The sequence below is a fragment of the Primulina tabacum genome, chromosome 4 (genome assembly GCF_025594145.1).
Source record: "Primulina tabacum isolate GXHZ01 chromosome 4, ASM2559414v2, whole genome shotgun sequence".
NCBI lineage: Eukaryota > Viridiplantae > Streptophyta > Magnoliopsida > Lamiales > Gesneriaceae > Primulina > Primulina tabacum.
Genome location: NC_134553.1, coordinates 37,853,954 through 37,867,817, shown reverse-complemented (window position 1 = coordinate 37,867,817; position 13,864 = coordinate 37,853,954). Strand labels below are relative to the sequence as shown.

General features: G+C 43.8%; 16 non-coding genes and 2 pseudogenes across 16 annotated transcripts; all 18 read left to right on the top strand.

The window, feature by feature from the left end:
- Positions 1-161: 161 nt before the first annotated feature.
- On the top strand, positions 162-280 carry LOC142543750 (5S ribosomal RNA). The gene has a single exon (XR_012819831.1). It is a non-coding gene; the product is annotated as a 5S ribosomal RNA (ribosomal RNA).
- Positions 281-965: 685 nt separating this feature from the next.
- Positions 966-1,084, top strand: LOC142543770 (5S ribosomal RNA). Its single transcript, XR_012819849.1, has one exon. It is a non-coding gene; the product is annotated as a 5S ribosomal RNA (ribosomal RNA).
- A 656-nt stretch (positions 1,085-1,740) lies between these two features.
- Positions 1,741-1,858, top strand: LOC142543811 (5S ribosomal RNA). Its single transcript, XR_012819888.1, has one exon. It is a non-coding gene; the product is annotated as a 5S ribosomal RNA (ribosomal RNA).
- A 493-nt stretch (positions 1,859-2,351) lies between these two features.
- Positions 2,352-2,470, top strand: LOC142543932 (5S ribosomal RNA). The gene has a single exon (XR_012819932.1). It is a non-coding gene; the product is annotated as a 5S ribosomal RNA (ribosomal RNA).
- Positions 2,471-3,156: 686 nt separating this feature from the next.
- Positions 3,157-3,275, top strand: LOC142543773 (5S ribosomal RNA). Its single transcript, XR_012819852.1, has one exon. It is a non-coding gene; the product is annotated as a 5S ribosomal RNA (ribosomal RNA).
- Positions 3,276-3,958: 683 nt separating this feature from the next.
- Positions 3,959-4,077, top strand: LOC142543748 (5S ribosomal RNA). The gene has a single exon (XR_012819829.1). It is a non-coding gene; the product is annotated as a 5S ribosomal RNA (ribosomal RNA).
- A 685-nt stretch (positions 4,078-4,762) lies between these two features.
- LOC142543836 (5S ribosomal RNA) lies at positions 4,763-4,881 on the top strand. The gene has a single exon (XR_012819912.1). It is a non-coding gene; the product is annotated as a 5S ribosomal RNA (ribosomal RNA).
- Positions 4,882-5,563: 682 nt separating this feature from the next.
- On the top strand, positions 5,564-5,682 carry LOC142543749 (5S ribosomal RNA). Its single transcript, XR_012819830.1, has one exon. It is a non-coding gene; the product is annotated as a 5S ribosomal RNA (ribosomal RNA).
- Positions 5,683-6,367: 685 nt separating this feature from the next.
- Positions 6,368-6,486, top strand: LOC142543933 (5S ribosomal RNA; annotated as a pseudogene).
- Positions 6,487-7,168: 682 nt separating this feature from the next.
- LOC142544021 (5S ribosomal RNA) lies at positions 7,169-7,287 on the top strand. The gene has a single exon (XR_012819990.1). It is a non-coding gene; the product is annotated as a 5S ribosomal RNA (ribosomal RNA).
- A 683-nt stretch (positions 7,288-7,970) lies between these two features.
- On the top strand, positions 7,971-8,089 carry LOC142543744 (5S ribosomal RNA). Its single transcript, XR_012819825.1, has one exon. It is a non-coding gene; the product is annotated as a 5S ribosomal RNA (ribosomal RNA).
- Positions 8,090-8,773: 684 nt separating this feature from the next.
- Positions 8,774-8,892, top strand: LOC142544033 (5S ribosomal RNA). The gene has a single exon (XR_012820003.1). It is a non-coding gene; the product is annotated as a 5S ribosomal RNA (ribosomal RNA).
- Positions 8,893-9,574: 682 nt separating this feature from the next.
- On the top strand, positions 9,575-9,693 carry LOC142543739 (5S ribosomal RNA). The gene has a single exon (XR_012819820.1). It is a non-coding gene; the product is annotated as a 5S ribosomal RNA (ribosomal RNA).
- Positions 9,694-10,378: 685 nt separating this feature from the next.
- On the top strand, positions 10,379-10,497 carry LOC142543830 (5S ribosomal RNA). Its single transcript, XR_012819906.1, has one exon. It is a non-coding gene; the product is annotated as a 5S ribosomal RNA (ribosomal RNA).
- Positions 10,498-11,182: 685 nt separating this feature from the next.
- LOC142543775 (5S ribosomal RNA) lies at positions 11,183-11,301 on the top strand. The gene has a single exon (XR_012819854.1). It is a non-coding gene; the product is annotated as a 5S ribosomal RNA (ribosomal RNA).
- A 682-nt stretch (positions 11,302-11,983) lies between these two features.
- On the top strand, positions 11,984-12,109 carry LOC142543965 (5S ribosomal RNA; annotated as a pseudogene).
- Positions 12,110-12,693: 584 nt separating this feature from the next.
- On the top strand, positions 12,694-12,812 carry LOC142543793 (5S ribosomal RNA). The gene has a single exon (XR_012819871.1). It is a non-coding gene; the product is annotated as a 5S ribosomal RNA (ribosomal RNA).
- Positions 12,813-13,494: 682 nt separating this feature from the next.
- Positions 13,495-13,613, top strand: LOC142543747 (5S ribosomal RNA). Its single transcript, XR_012819828.1, has one exon. It is a non-coding gene; the product is annotated as a 5S ribosomal RNA (ribosomal RNA).
- The last annotated feature ends 251 nt before the right edge of the window (positions 13,614-13,864 follow it).

Here is a 13,864-nt window from a genome sequence, read left to right as displayed (position 1 = left end):
CGAGTACTTCCCAGGTAGGTCACCCATCCTAGCTCTACCATCGCCCCAGAATGCTTAACTTAATGGTTCTGATTGGGCGAGAGCAGTGCCGCGTGTTTTCCACCGCCGCCCGCTTCGACACGTACTCGAGGGATATCAGAATAAACATCCCACTCAATGTCGGGTGCGATCAGACCAGCACTAATGCACCGGATCCCATCAGAACTCCGAAGTTAAGCGAGCTTGGGCGAGAGCAGTACTAGGATGAGTGACCCCCTGGTAAGTCCTCGTGTTGCACCCCTTTTCGTGTTTTTCTATTTTTGATTATTTGTTGACAGATGATTTTCGGCTCAAATCATTTGAATCTCGATCGTGACCAGATAAGACTTGTGAAATCAACGTAGCTCGGGCACTGCCGGATTTGTACAAAATTGTAGGCTAATTTGATTGTAAACGGGCCAACGAACGAGACTCATTACTCCGCAACGAGCTGGCAAGATTTTAGCCAAATTTCTTCTCTAAGACCCTCTAATTTGCGATTTTCTGCTTCGTTTAAACTTCCGTTTCCACGAGAAATCCTCTTAGGAAGTTCGAAATTCGATTCCGGTTCCAATTTATCGTATCCCAAGCATAATAATAGCTTTACATTCGCTACTTTCTTCTTCTCACTTTTTTTTTCTATTTTCTGGAAACATTTAGCGATTTTTGTTTTCGTGAGCCAGTTCTGTGCGGAAGGGTATGAAGCAGATTACTCCGTAGACATTTGACTTATTAAAAACCATTATTTCGACTGTTTTAGCCATAATTTCCGTAAACGATTGCGACACGAGGACTTCTTAGGGAGGTCACCCATCCTAGCTCTGCCATCGCTCCAGAACGCTCAACTTCATGGTTCTGATTGGGCAAGAGCAGTGCCGCGTGTTGTCCATCGCCGCCCGCTCCACACGTACTCGAGGGATATGAGAATTAACATCCCACTCAATGTCGGGTGCGATCATACCAGCACTAATGCACTGGATCCCATCAGAACTCCGAAGTTAATCGAGCTTCGGCGAGAGCAGTACTAGTATGGGTGACCCCCTGGGAAATCCTCGTGTTGCACCCCTTTTCGTGTTTTTCTATTTTTAATTACTTGTTGACAGACGATTTTCGTCTCAAATCATCTGAATCTCTATCGGGACCAGATAAGACATGTGAAATCAACGTAGCTCGAGCACTGCCGGATTTGGACAAAATTGTAGGCTAATTTGATTGTAAACGGGCCAACGAACGAGACTCGTTACTCTGCAATGAGCTGGCGGGATTTTGGCCGAATTCCTTCTCTAAGACCCACTAATTTGTGATTTTCCGCTTCTGTTAAGCTTCCGTTTCCTCGAGAAATCCGCTTAGAAATTTCGAAATTCGATTCCGGTTCCACTTTATCGTATCCCAAGCATAATAATAGCTTTACATTCGCTATTTTCTTCTTCTTACATTTTTTCTATTTTCTGAAAACATTTAGCGATTTTTGTTGTCGTGAGCCGGTTCTGTGCGGAAGGGTGTAACGCAGATTACTCCGTAGACGGTTGACTTATTAAAAACAATTATTTCCACTATTTTAGCCATAATTTACGTAAACGGTCGCGACACTAGGACTTTCTAGGGAGGTCACCCATTCATGCTCTGCCATCGCGCCAAAAAGCTTAACTTCATGGTTCTGATTGGGCGAGAGCAGTGCCGCGTGTTGTCCATCTCCGCCCGTTCCACACGTACTAATGCACCGGATCCGATCATACCCGCACTAATGCACCGGATCCCCTAAGAACTCCGAAGTTAAGCGTGCTTGGGCGAGAGCAGTACTACATGGGTGACCCCTTGGGAAGTCCTCGTGTTGCACCCCTTTTCGTGTTTTTCTATTTTTGATTACTTGTTGACAGACGATTTTCGGCTCAAATCATCTGAATCTCGATCGGAACCAGAAAAGACATGTGAAATCAACGTAGCTCGGGCACTGCCGGATTTGGACAAAATTGTAGGCTAATTTGATTTTAAACGGGCCAACGACTGAGATTCATTACTCCGCAATGATCTGGCTAGATTTTGGCCGAATTCCTTCCCTAAAACCCTCTAATTTACGATTTTCCGCTTCTGTTAAGCTTCCGTTTCCTCGAGAAATTCGCTTACGAAGTTCGAAATTCGATTCCGGTTCCATTTTATCGTATCTCAGGCATAATAATAGCTTTACAATCGCTACATTTTCTTCTTAATTTTTTTTTCTATTTTTCGGAAACATTTAGCGATTTTTGTTGTCGAGAGCAGTGCCGCGTGTTGTCCATCGCCGCCCGCTCCACACGTACTCGAGGGATATGATAATGAACATCCCACTCAATGTCGGGTGCGATCATACCAGCACTAATGCACTGGATCCCATCAGAACTCCGAAGTTAAGCGAGCTAAGGCGAGAGCAGTACTAGAATGGGTGACCCCCTGGGAAGTCCTCGTGTTGCACCCCTTTTCGTGTTTTTCTATTTTTGATTCCTTGTTGACAGACGATTTTCGTCTCAAATCAGCTGAATCTCTATTGGGACCAGATAAGACATGTGAAATATACGTAGCTCGGGCACTGCCGGATTTGGACAAAATTGTAGGCTAATTTGATTGTAAACGGGCCAACGAACGAGACTCATTCCTCCGCAATGAGCTGGCGTGATTTTGTCCGAATTCCTTCTCTAAGACCCTCTAATTTGCGATTTTCTGCTTCTATTAAGCTTCCGTTTTCTCGAGAAATCCGCTTAGGAAGTTCGAAATTCGATTCCGGTTCCACTTTATCGTATCCCAGGTATAATAATAGCTTTACATTCGCTATTTTCTTCTTCTTACTTTTTTTTTCCTTTTTTATGAAAACATTTAGCGATTTTTGTTGTCGTGAGCCGGTTCTGTGCGGAAGGGTGTGACGCAGATTACTCCGTAGATGGTTGATTTATTAAAAACAATTATTTCGACTATTTTAGCCATAATTTACTTAAACGGTCGCGACACGAGAACTTCCCAGGGAGGTCACCCATCCTAGCTCTGCCATCGCGCCAGAAAGCTTAACTTCATGGTTTTGATTGGGCGAGGGCAGTGCCGCGTGTTGTCCATCGCCGCCCATTCCACACGTACTCGAGGGATATCAGATTAAACATCCCATTAAATGTCGGGTGCGATCATACCAACACTAATGCATGGGATCCCATCAGATCTACGAAGTTAAGCGTGCTTGGGCGAGAGCAGTACTAGGATGGGTGACCCCCTGGGAAGTCCTCGTGTTGCACCCCTTTTCGTGTTTTTCTATTTTTGATTACTTGTTGACAGACGATTTTCGGCTCAAATCATCTGAATCTCGATCGGGACCAGATAAGACATGTGAAATCAACGTAGCTTGGGCACTGCCGGATTTTGACAAAATTGTAGGCTAATTTGATTGTAAACGGGCCAACGAACGAGACTAATTACTCCGTAATGAGTTGGCAAGACTTTGGCCTAATTCCTTCTCTAAGACCCTCTAATTTGCGATTTTCCGCTTCTGTTAAGCTTCCGTTTCCTCGAGAAATCCACTTAGAAAGTTCGAAATTCGATTCTAGTTCCACTTTATCATATTCCAGGCATAATAATAGCTTTACATTCGCTACATTTTCTTCTTACTTTTTTTTTTCAATTTTTCGGAAACATTTAGCGATTTTTGTTGTCGTGAGCCGGTTCTGTGCGGAAAGGTATGACGCAGAATACTCCGTAGACGGTTGACTTATTAAAAATAATTATTCCGACTGTTTTAGCCATAATTTACGTAAATGGTCACGACACGAGGACTTCCCATGGAGGTCACCCATCCTAGCTCTACCATCGCGCCGGAACGCTTAACTTCATGGTTCTGATTGAGAGAGCAGTGCCGCGTGTTTTTCATCGCCGTCCGCTCCACACGTACCCGAGGGATATAAGAATAAACATCCCACTCAATGTCCGGTGCGATCATACCAGAACTAATGCACCGGATCCCATCAGAACTCCGAAGTTAAGCGTGCTTGGGCGAGAGGAGTACTAGGATGGGTGACTCCCTGGGAAGTCCTCTTGTTGCACCCCTTTTCGTCTTTTTCTATTTTTGATTACTTGTTGACAAACGATTTTCGGCTCAAATCATCTGAATCTCGATCGGGACCAGATAAGACATGTGAAATCAACGTAGCTCGGGCACTGCCGGATTTGGACAAAATTGTAAGCTAATTTGATTGTAAACGGGCCAACGATTAAGACTAATTACTCCGCAATGAGCTTGCGAGATTTTGGCCTAATTCCTTCTCTGAGACCCTCTAATTTGCGATTTTCCGCTTCTGTTAAGCTTCCGTTTCCTCGAGAAATCCACTTAGGAAGTTCGAAATTCGATTCTAGTTCCACTTTATCATATTCCAAGCATAATAATAGCTTTACATTCGCTACATTTTCTTCTTACTTTTTTTTTTCTATTTTTCGGAAACATTTAGCAATTTTTGTTGTCGTGAGCCGGTTCTGTGCGGAAGGGTGTGACGCAGATTACTCCGTAGACGGTTGATTTATTAAAAACAATTATTTCGACTATTTTAGCCATAATTTACGTAAACTGTCGCGACACGAGGACTTCCTAGGGAGGTCACCCATTCTAGCTCTGCCATCGCGCCAGAAAGCTTTACTTCATGGTTTTGATTGGGCGAGAACAGTGCCGCGTGTTGTCCATCTCCGCCCGTTCCACACGTACTCGAGGGATATATGAATAAACATCTCAATAAATGTCGGGTGCGATCATATCCGCACTAATGCACCGGATCCCCTAAGAACTCTGAAGTTAAGCCTGCTTGGGCGAGAGCAGTACTAGGATGGGTGACCCCCGGCGAAGTCCTCGTGTTGTACCCCTTTTCGTGTTTTTCTATTTTTGATTACTTGTTGACAGACTATTTTCGGCTCAAATCATCTGAATCTCTATTAGGACCAGATAAGACATGTGAAATCAACAAAGCTCGGGCACTTCCGAATTTGGACAAAATAGTAGGCTAATTTTATTGCAAACGGGCCAACGAACGAGACTCATTACTCCGCAATGGGCTGGCGAGATTTTGGCCGAATTCTTTCTCTAAATCCCTCTAATTTGCGATTTTCCGCTTCTGTTAAGCTTCCGTTTCCTCGAGAAATCCGCTTAGTAAGTTCGAAATTCGATTCCAGTTCCATTTTATCGTAATCTAGGCATAATAATAGCTTTACATTCGCTACTTTCTTCTTCTTACTTTTTTTTTCTATTTTACGGAAACATTTAGCGATTTTTGTTGTCGTGAGCCAGTTCTGTGCGGAAAGGTATGACGCAGATTACTCCGTAGACGGTTGACTTTTTAAAAACAATTATTTTGACTGTTTAAGCCATAATTTATGTAAACGGTCGCGACACGAGGAATTCCCAGGGAGGTCACCCATCCTAGCTCTACCATCGCGCCCGAACGCTTAACTTCATGGTTCTGATTAGGAGAGAGCAGTGCCGCGTGTTGTCTATCGCCGTCCGCTCCACACGTACTCGAGGGATATAAAATAAACATCCCATTCAATGTGGTGCGATCATACCAGCACTAATGCACCGGATCCCATCAGAACTCCGAAGTTAAGCATGCTTGGGTGAGAGCAGTACTAGGATGGGTGATCCCCTGGGAAGTCCTTGTGTTGTACCCCTTTTCGTGTTTTTCTATTTTTGATTACTTGTTGACAGACTATTTTCGGCTCAAATCATCTGAATCTCTATTAGGACCAGATAAGACATGTGAAATCAACAAAGCTCGGGCACTGCCGAATTTGGACAAAATAGTTGGCTAATTTGATTGTAAACGGGCCAACGAACGAGACTCATTAGTCCGCAATGGGTTGGCGAGATTTTGGCCGAATTCTTTCTCTAAATCCCTCTAATTTGCGATTTTCCGCTTCTGTTAAGCTTCCGTTTCCTCGAGAAATCCGCTTAGTAAGTTTTAAATTCGATTCCAGTTCCACTTTATCGTATCCCAGGTATAATAATAGCTTTACATTCTCTACTTTCTTCTTCATACTTTTTTTTTCTATTTTCCGGAAACATTTAGCGATTTTTGTTGTCGTGAGCCGGTTCTGTGCGGAAAGGTATGTCGCAGATTACTCCATAGACGGTTGTATTATTAAAAACAATTATTTTGACAGTTTTAGCCATAATTTACGTAAACGGTCGCGACACGACGACTTCCCAGGGAGGTCACCCATCCTAGCTCTACCATCGCGCCAGAACGCTTAACTTCATGGTTCTGATTAGGCGAGAGAAGTGCCGCGTGTTGTCCATCGCCGTCTGCTCCACACGTACTCGAGGGATATAACAATAAACATCCCACTCAATGTCGGTTGAGATCATACCAACACTAATGCACCGGATCCCATCCGAACTCCGAGGTTAAGCGTGCTTGCGTGAGAGCAATAATAGGATGGGTGACCCCCTGGGAAGTCCTCGTGTTGCACCCGTTTTCGTGTTTTTCTATTTTTGATTACTTGTTGACAGACGATTTTCGTCTCATATCATCTGAATCTCTATGGGGACCAGATAAGACATGTGAAATCAACGTAGCTCGGGCACTGCCGGATTTGGACAAAATTGTAGGCTAATTTGATTGTAAACAGGCCAACGAACGAGACTCATTGCTCCGCAATGAGCTGGCGAGATTTTGACCGAATTCCTTATCTAAGACCCTCTAATTTGCGATTTTCCACTTCTATTAAGCTTCCGTTTCCTCGAGAAATCCGCTTAGGAAGTTCGAAATTCGATTCTGGTTCCATTTTATCGTATCCCAGGCATAATAATAGCTTTACATTCGCTATTTTCTTCTTCTTACTTTTTTTCTATTTTCTGTAAACATTTAGCGATTTTTGTTGTCGTGAGCCGGTTCTGTGCAGAAGGGTGTGACGCAGATTACTCCGTAGACGGTTGATTTATTAAAAACAATTATTTCGACTATTTTAGCCATAATTTACGTAAACGGTCGCGACACGAGAACTTCCCAGGTAGGTCACCCATCCTAGCTCTGCCATCGCGCCAGAAAGCTTACTTTCATGGTTTTGATTGGGCGAGAGCAGTGCCGCGTGTTGTCCATCGCCGCCCGTTCCACACGTACTCGAGGGATATCAGAATAAACATCCCACTAAATGTCGGTGCGATCATACCAGCACTAATGCACCGGATCCCATCAGATCTCCGAAGTTAAGCGTGCTTGGGCGAGAGCAGTACTAGGATGGTTGACCCCCTGGAAAGTCCTCGTGTTGCAACCCGTTTCGTGTTTTTCTATTTTTGATTAATTGTTGACAGACGATTTTCGGCTCAAATCATCTGAATCTCGATCAGGACCAGATAAGACATGTGAATTCAACGTAGCTCAGGCACTGCCGGATTTGGACAAAATTGTAGGCTAATTTGATTGTAAACGGGCCAACGAACGAGACTCATTACTCCGCAATAAGCTGGTGAGAATTTGGCCGAATTCCTTCTCTAAGACCCTCTAATTTGCGATTTTCCGCTTCTGTTAAGCTTCCGTTTCCTCGAGAAATCCGCTTAGGAAGTTCGAAATTCGATTCCAGTTCCATTTTATCGTAATCTATGCATAATAATAGCTTTACATTCGCTACTTTCTTCTTCTAACTTTTTTTTTCTATTTTCCGGAAACATTTAGCGATTTTTGTTGTCGTGAGCCAGTTCTGTGCGGAAAGGTATGATGCAGATTACTCCGTAGATGGTTGACTTATTAAAAACAATTATTTTGACTGTTTTAGCCATAATTTACGTAAACGGTCGCGACACGAGGACTTCCCAGGGAGGTCACCCATCCTAGCTCTACCATCGTGCCAGAACGCTTAACTTCATGGTTCTGATTGGACGAGAGCAGTGCCGCGTGTTGTCCATCGCCGCCGCTCCACACGTACCGAGCGATATCAGAATAAACATCCCACTCAATGTCGGGTGCGATCATAACAGCACTGATGCATCGGATCCCATCAGAACTCCAAATTTAAGCGTGCTTGGGCGAGAGCAGTACTAGGATGGGTGACCCCCTGGGAAGTCCTCGTGTTGCACCCCTTTTCATGTTTTTCTATTTTTGATTACTTGTTGACAGACGATTTTCGACTTAAATAATATGAATCTTTATTGGGACAAGATAAGACATGTGAAATCAACGTAGCTCGTGCACTGTCGGATTTGGACAAAATTGTAGGCTAATTTGATTGTAAACGGGCCAACGAACGAGACTCATTACTCCGCAATGAGCTGGCGAGATTTTGGCCGAATTCCTTCTCTAGGACCCTCTGATTTTCGATTTTCCGCTACTGTTAAGCTTCCGTTTCCTCGAGAAATCCGCTTAGGAAGTTTGAAATTTGATTCAGTTCCACTTTTTCGTATCACAGGCATAATAATAGCTTTACATTCGCTACTTTCTTCTTCTTACTTTTTTTTTCTATTTTTCGGAAACATTTAGCGATTTTTGTTGTCGTGAGCCGGTTCTGTGCGGAAAGGTGTGAAGCAGATTACTCCGTAGACGGTTGACTTATTAAAAACAATTATTTCGACTGTTTTAGCCATAATTTACGTAAACAGTCGCGACACGAGGACTTCCTAGGGAGGTAAACCATCCTAGCTCTACCATCGCGCCAGAACGCTTAACTTCATGGTTCAGATTGGGAGAGACCAGTGCCGCTTGTTGTCCATCGCCGTCCGCTCCACATGTAGTCGAGGGATATAAGAATAAACATCCCACTCAATGTCGGGTGCGATCATACCAGCACTAATGCACCGGATTTCAACAGAACTCCGAAGTTAAGCGTGCTTGGGCGAGGGCAGTACTAGGATGGGTGACCCTCTTGGAAGTCCTCGTGTTACACCCCTTTTTGTGTTTTTCTATTTTTGATTACTTGTTGACAGACGATTTTCGTCTCAAATCATTTGAATCTCTATCGGGACCAGATAAGACATGTGAAATCAACGTAGCTCGGGCACTGCCGGATTTGGACAAAATTGTAGGCTAATTTGATTGTAAACAGGCCAACGAACGAGACTCATTACTCCGCAATGAGCTGGCGAGATTTTGGCCGAATTCCTTATCTAAGACCCTCTAATTTGCGATTTTCCACTTCTATTAAACTTCCGTTTCCTCGAGAAATCCGTTTAGGAAGTTCGAAATTCGATTGTAGTTCCATTTTATCGTATCCCAGGCATAATAATAGCTTTACATTCGCTATTTTCTTCTTCTTACTTTTTTCTATTTTCTGAAAACATTTAGCGATTTTTCTTGTCGTGAGCCGGTTCTGTGCGGAAGAGTGTGACGCAGATTACTACGTAGACGGTTGATTTATTAAAAACAATTATTTCGACTATTTTAGGCATAATTTACGTAAACGGTCGCGACACGAGAACTTCCCAGGGAGGTCACCCATCCTAGCTCTGCCATCGCGCCAGAAAGCTTAACTTCATGGTTTTGATTGGGCGAGAGCAGTGCCGCGTGTCTTCCATCGTCTCCCGTTCTACACGTACTCGAGGGATATCAGAATAAACATCCCACTGAATGTCGGGTGCGATCATACCAGCACTTATGCACCGGATCCCATCAGATCTCCGAAGTTAAGCGTGCTTGGGCGAGAGCAGTACTAGGATGGGTGACCCCCTGGAAAGTCCTCGTGTTGCACCCCTTTTCATGTTTTTCTATTTTTGATTACTTGTTGACAGACGATTTTCGGCTCAAATCATCTGAATCTCGATCGGGACAAGATAAGACATGTGAAATCAACGTAGTTCGGGCACTGCCGGATTTGGACAAAATTGTAGGCTAATTTGATTGTAAAGGGGCTAAGGAACGAGACTCATTACTACGCAATGAGCTGGCGAGATTTTGGCCGAATTCCTCCTCTAAGACCCTCTAATTTGCGATTTTCCGCTTTTGTTAAGTTTCCGTTTCCTCGAGAAATCCGCTTAGGAAGTTCGGAATTCGATTACGGTTCCACTTTATCGTATCTCAGGCATAATAATAGCTTTACATTCGCTACTTTCTTCTTCTCACTTTTTTTTTCTATTTTCCGGAAACATTTAGCGATTTTTGTTGTCGTGAGCCGGTTCTGCGAGGAAGGGTATGACGCAGATTACTCCGTAGACGGTTGACTTATTAAAAACAATTATTTCGACTGTTTTAGCCATAATTTACGTAAACGTTCGCGACACGAGGTTAACCCCGGGAGGTCACCCATCTTAGTTCTGCCATCGCGCCAGACCGCTTAACTTCATGATTCTGATTGGGCGAGAGCATCGCCGCGTGTTGACCATCGCCGCCCGCTCCACACGTACTCGAGGGATATAAGAATAAACATCCCACAAAATATCGGGTGCGATCATACCAGCACTAATGCACCGGATCCCATCAGAACTCCGAATTTAAGCGTGCTTTGGCGAGAGCAAAACTAGGATGGGTGACCCCATGGGAAGTCCTCGTGTTGCACCACTTTTCGTGTTTTTCTATTTTTGATTACTTGTTGACAGACGATTTTTGGCTCAAATCATTTGAATCTATATCGGGACCAGATAAGACATGTGAAATCAACGTTGCTCGTGCACTGCCGGATTTGGACAAAATTGTAGGCTAATTTGATTGTAAACGGGCCAACGAACGAGATTTATTACTCCGCAATGAGCTGGCGAGATTTTGGCCGAATTCCTTCTCTAGGACCCTCTAATTTGCGATTTTCTGCTTCTGTTAAGCTTCCGTTTTCTCGAGAAATCCGCTTAGGAAGTTCGAAATTCGATTCCCGTTCCACTTTTTCGTATCACAGGCATAATAATAGCTTTACATTCGCTATTTTCTTCTTCTTACTTTTTTTTTCTATTTTTCGGAAACATTTAGCGATTTTTGTTGTCGTGAGCCGGTTCTGTGCGGAAAGGTGTGAAGAAGATTACTCCGTAGACGGTTGACTTATTAAAAACAATTATTTCGACTGTTTTAGCCATAATTTACGTAAACGGTCGCGACACGAGGACTTCCCTGGGAGGTCACCCATCCTAGCTCTGCCATCGCGCCAGAAAGCTTAACTTCATGGTTTTGATTGGGCGAGGGCAGTGCCGCGTGTTGTCCATCGCCGCCCATTCCACACGTACTCGAGGGATATCAGATTAAACATCCCATTGAATGTTTGGTGCGATCATACCAACACTAATGCACGGGATCCCATCAGATCTACGAAGTTAAGCGTGCTTGGGCGAGAGCAGTACTAGGATGGGTGACCCCTTGGGAAGTCCTCGTGTTGCACCCCTTTTCGTGTTTTTCTATTTTTGATTACTTGTTGACAGACGATTTTCGGCTCAAATCATCTGAATCTCGATCGGGACCAGATAAGACATGTGAAATCAACGTAGCTTGAGCACTGCCGGATTTTGACAAAATTGTAGGCTAATTTGATTGTAAACGGGCCAACTAACGAGACTAATTACTCCGTAATGAGCTGGGAAGACTTTGGCCTAATTCCTTCTCTAAGACCCTCTAATTTGCGATTTTCCGCTTCTGTTAAGCTTCCGTTTCCTCGAGAAATCCACTTAGGAAGTTCGAAATTTGATTCTAGTTCCACTTTATCATATTCCAGGCATAATAATAGCTTTACATTCGCTACATTTTCTTCTTACTTTTTTTTTCTATTTTTCGGAAACATTTAGCGATTTTTGTTGTCGTGAGCCGGTTCTGTGCAGAAAGGTATGACACAGAATACTCCGTAGACGGTTGACTTATTAAAAATAATTATTCCGACTGTTTTAGCCATAATTTACGTAAATGGTCACGACACGAGGACTTCCCATGGAGGTCACCCATCCTAGCTCTACCATCGCGCCGGAACGCTTAACTTCATGGTTCTGATTGAGAGAGCAGTGCCGCGTGTTTTCCATCGCCGTCCGCTCCACACGTACCCGAGGGATATAAGAATAAACATCCCACTTAATGTCCGGTGCGATCATACAAGAACTAATGCACCGGATCCCATCAGAACTCCGAAGTTAAGCGTGCTTGGGCGAGAGGAGTACTAGGATGGGTGACTCCCTGGGACCAGATAAGACATGTGAAATCTACGTAGCTCGGGCACTGCCGGATTTGGACAAAATTGTAAGCTAATTTGATTGTAAACGGGCCAACGATTAAGACTAATTACTCCGCAATGAGCTTGCGAGATTTTGGCCTAATTCCTTCTCTAAGACCCTCTAATTTGCGATTTTCCGCTTCTGTTAAGCTTCCGTTTCCTCGAGAAATCCACTTAGGAAGTTCGAAATTCGATTCTAGTTCCACTTTATCATATTCCAGGCATAATAATAGCTTTACATTCGCTACATTTTCTTCTTACTTTTTTTTTTCTATTTTTCGGAAACATTTAGCGATTTTTGTATTCGTGAGCCGGTTCTGTGCGGAAGGGTGTGACGCAGATTACTCCGTAGACGGTTGATTTATTAAAAACAATTATTTCGACTATTTTAGCCATAATTTACGTAAACTGTCGCGACACGAGGACTTCCTAGGGAGGTCACCCATTCTAGCTCTGCCATCGCGCCAGAAAGCTTTACTTCATGGTTTTGATTGGGCGAGAGCAGTGCCGCGTGTTGTCCATCTCCGCCCGTTCCACACGTACTCGAGGGATATATGAATAAACATCTCACTAAATGTCGGGTGCGATCATATCCGCACTAATGCACCGGATCCCCTAAGAACTCTGAAGTTAAGCGTGCTTGGGCGAGAGCAGTACTAGGATGGGTGACCCCCGGCGAAGTCCTCGTGTTGTACCCCTTTTCGTGTTTTTCTATTTTTGATTACTTGTTGACAGACTATTTTCGGCTCAAATCATCTGAATCTCTATTAGGACCAGATAAGACATGTGAAATCAACAAAGCTCGGGCACTGCCGAATTTGGACAAAATAGTAGGCTAATTTGATTGTAAACGGGCCAACGAACGAGACTCATTACTGCGCAATGGGCTGGCGAGATTTTGGCCGAATTCTTTCTCTAAATCCCTCTAATTTGCGATTTTCCGCTTCTGTTAAGCTTCCGTTTCCTCGAGAAATCCGCTTTGTAAGTTCGAAATTCGATTCCAGTTCCATTTTATCGTAATCTAGGCATAATAATAGCTTTACATTCGCTACTTTCTTCTTCTTACTTTTTTTTTCTATTTTACGGAAACATTTAGCGGTTTTTGTTGTCGTGAGCCAGTTCTGTGCGGAAAGGTATGACGCAGATTACTCCGTAGACGGTTGACTTTTTAAAAACAATTATTTTGACTGTTTAAGCCATAATTTATGTAAACGGTCGCGACACGAGGAATTCCCAGGGAGGTCACCCATCCTAGCTCTACCATCGCGCCCGAACGCTTAACTTCATGGTTCTGATTAGGAGAGAGCAGTGCCGCGTGTTGTCTATCGCCGTCCGCTCCACACGTACTCGAGGGATATAAAATAAACATCCAATTCAATGTGGTGCGATCATACCAGCACTAATGCACCGGATCCCATCAGTACTCCGAAGTTAAGCGTGCTTGGGTGAGAGCAGTACTAGGATGGGTGATCCCCTGGGAAGTCCTTGTGTTGTACCCCTTTTCGTGTTTTTCTATTTTTGATTACTTGTTGACAGACTATTTTCGGCTCAAATCATCTGAATCTCTATTAGGACCAGATAAGACATGTGAAATCAACAAAGCTTGGGCACTGCCGAATTTGGACAAAATAGTTGGCTAATTTGATTGTAAACGGGCCAACGAACGAGACTCATTAGTCCGCAATGGGCTGGCGAGATTTTGGCCGAATTCTTTCTCTAAATCCCTCTAATTTGCGATTTTCCGCTTCTG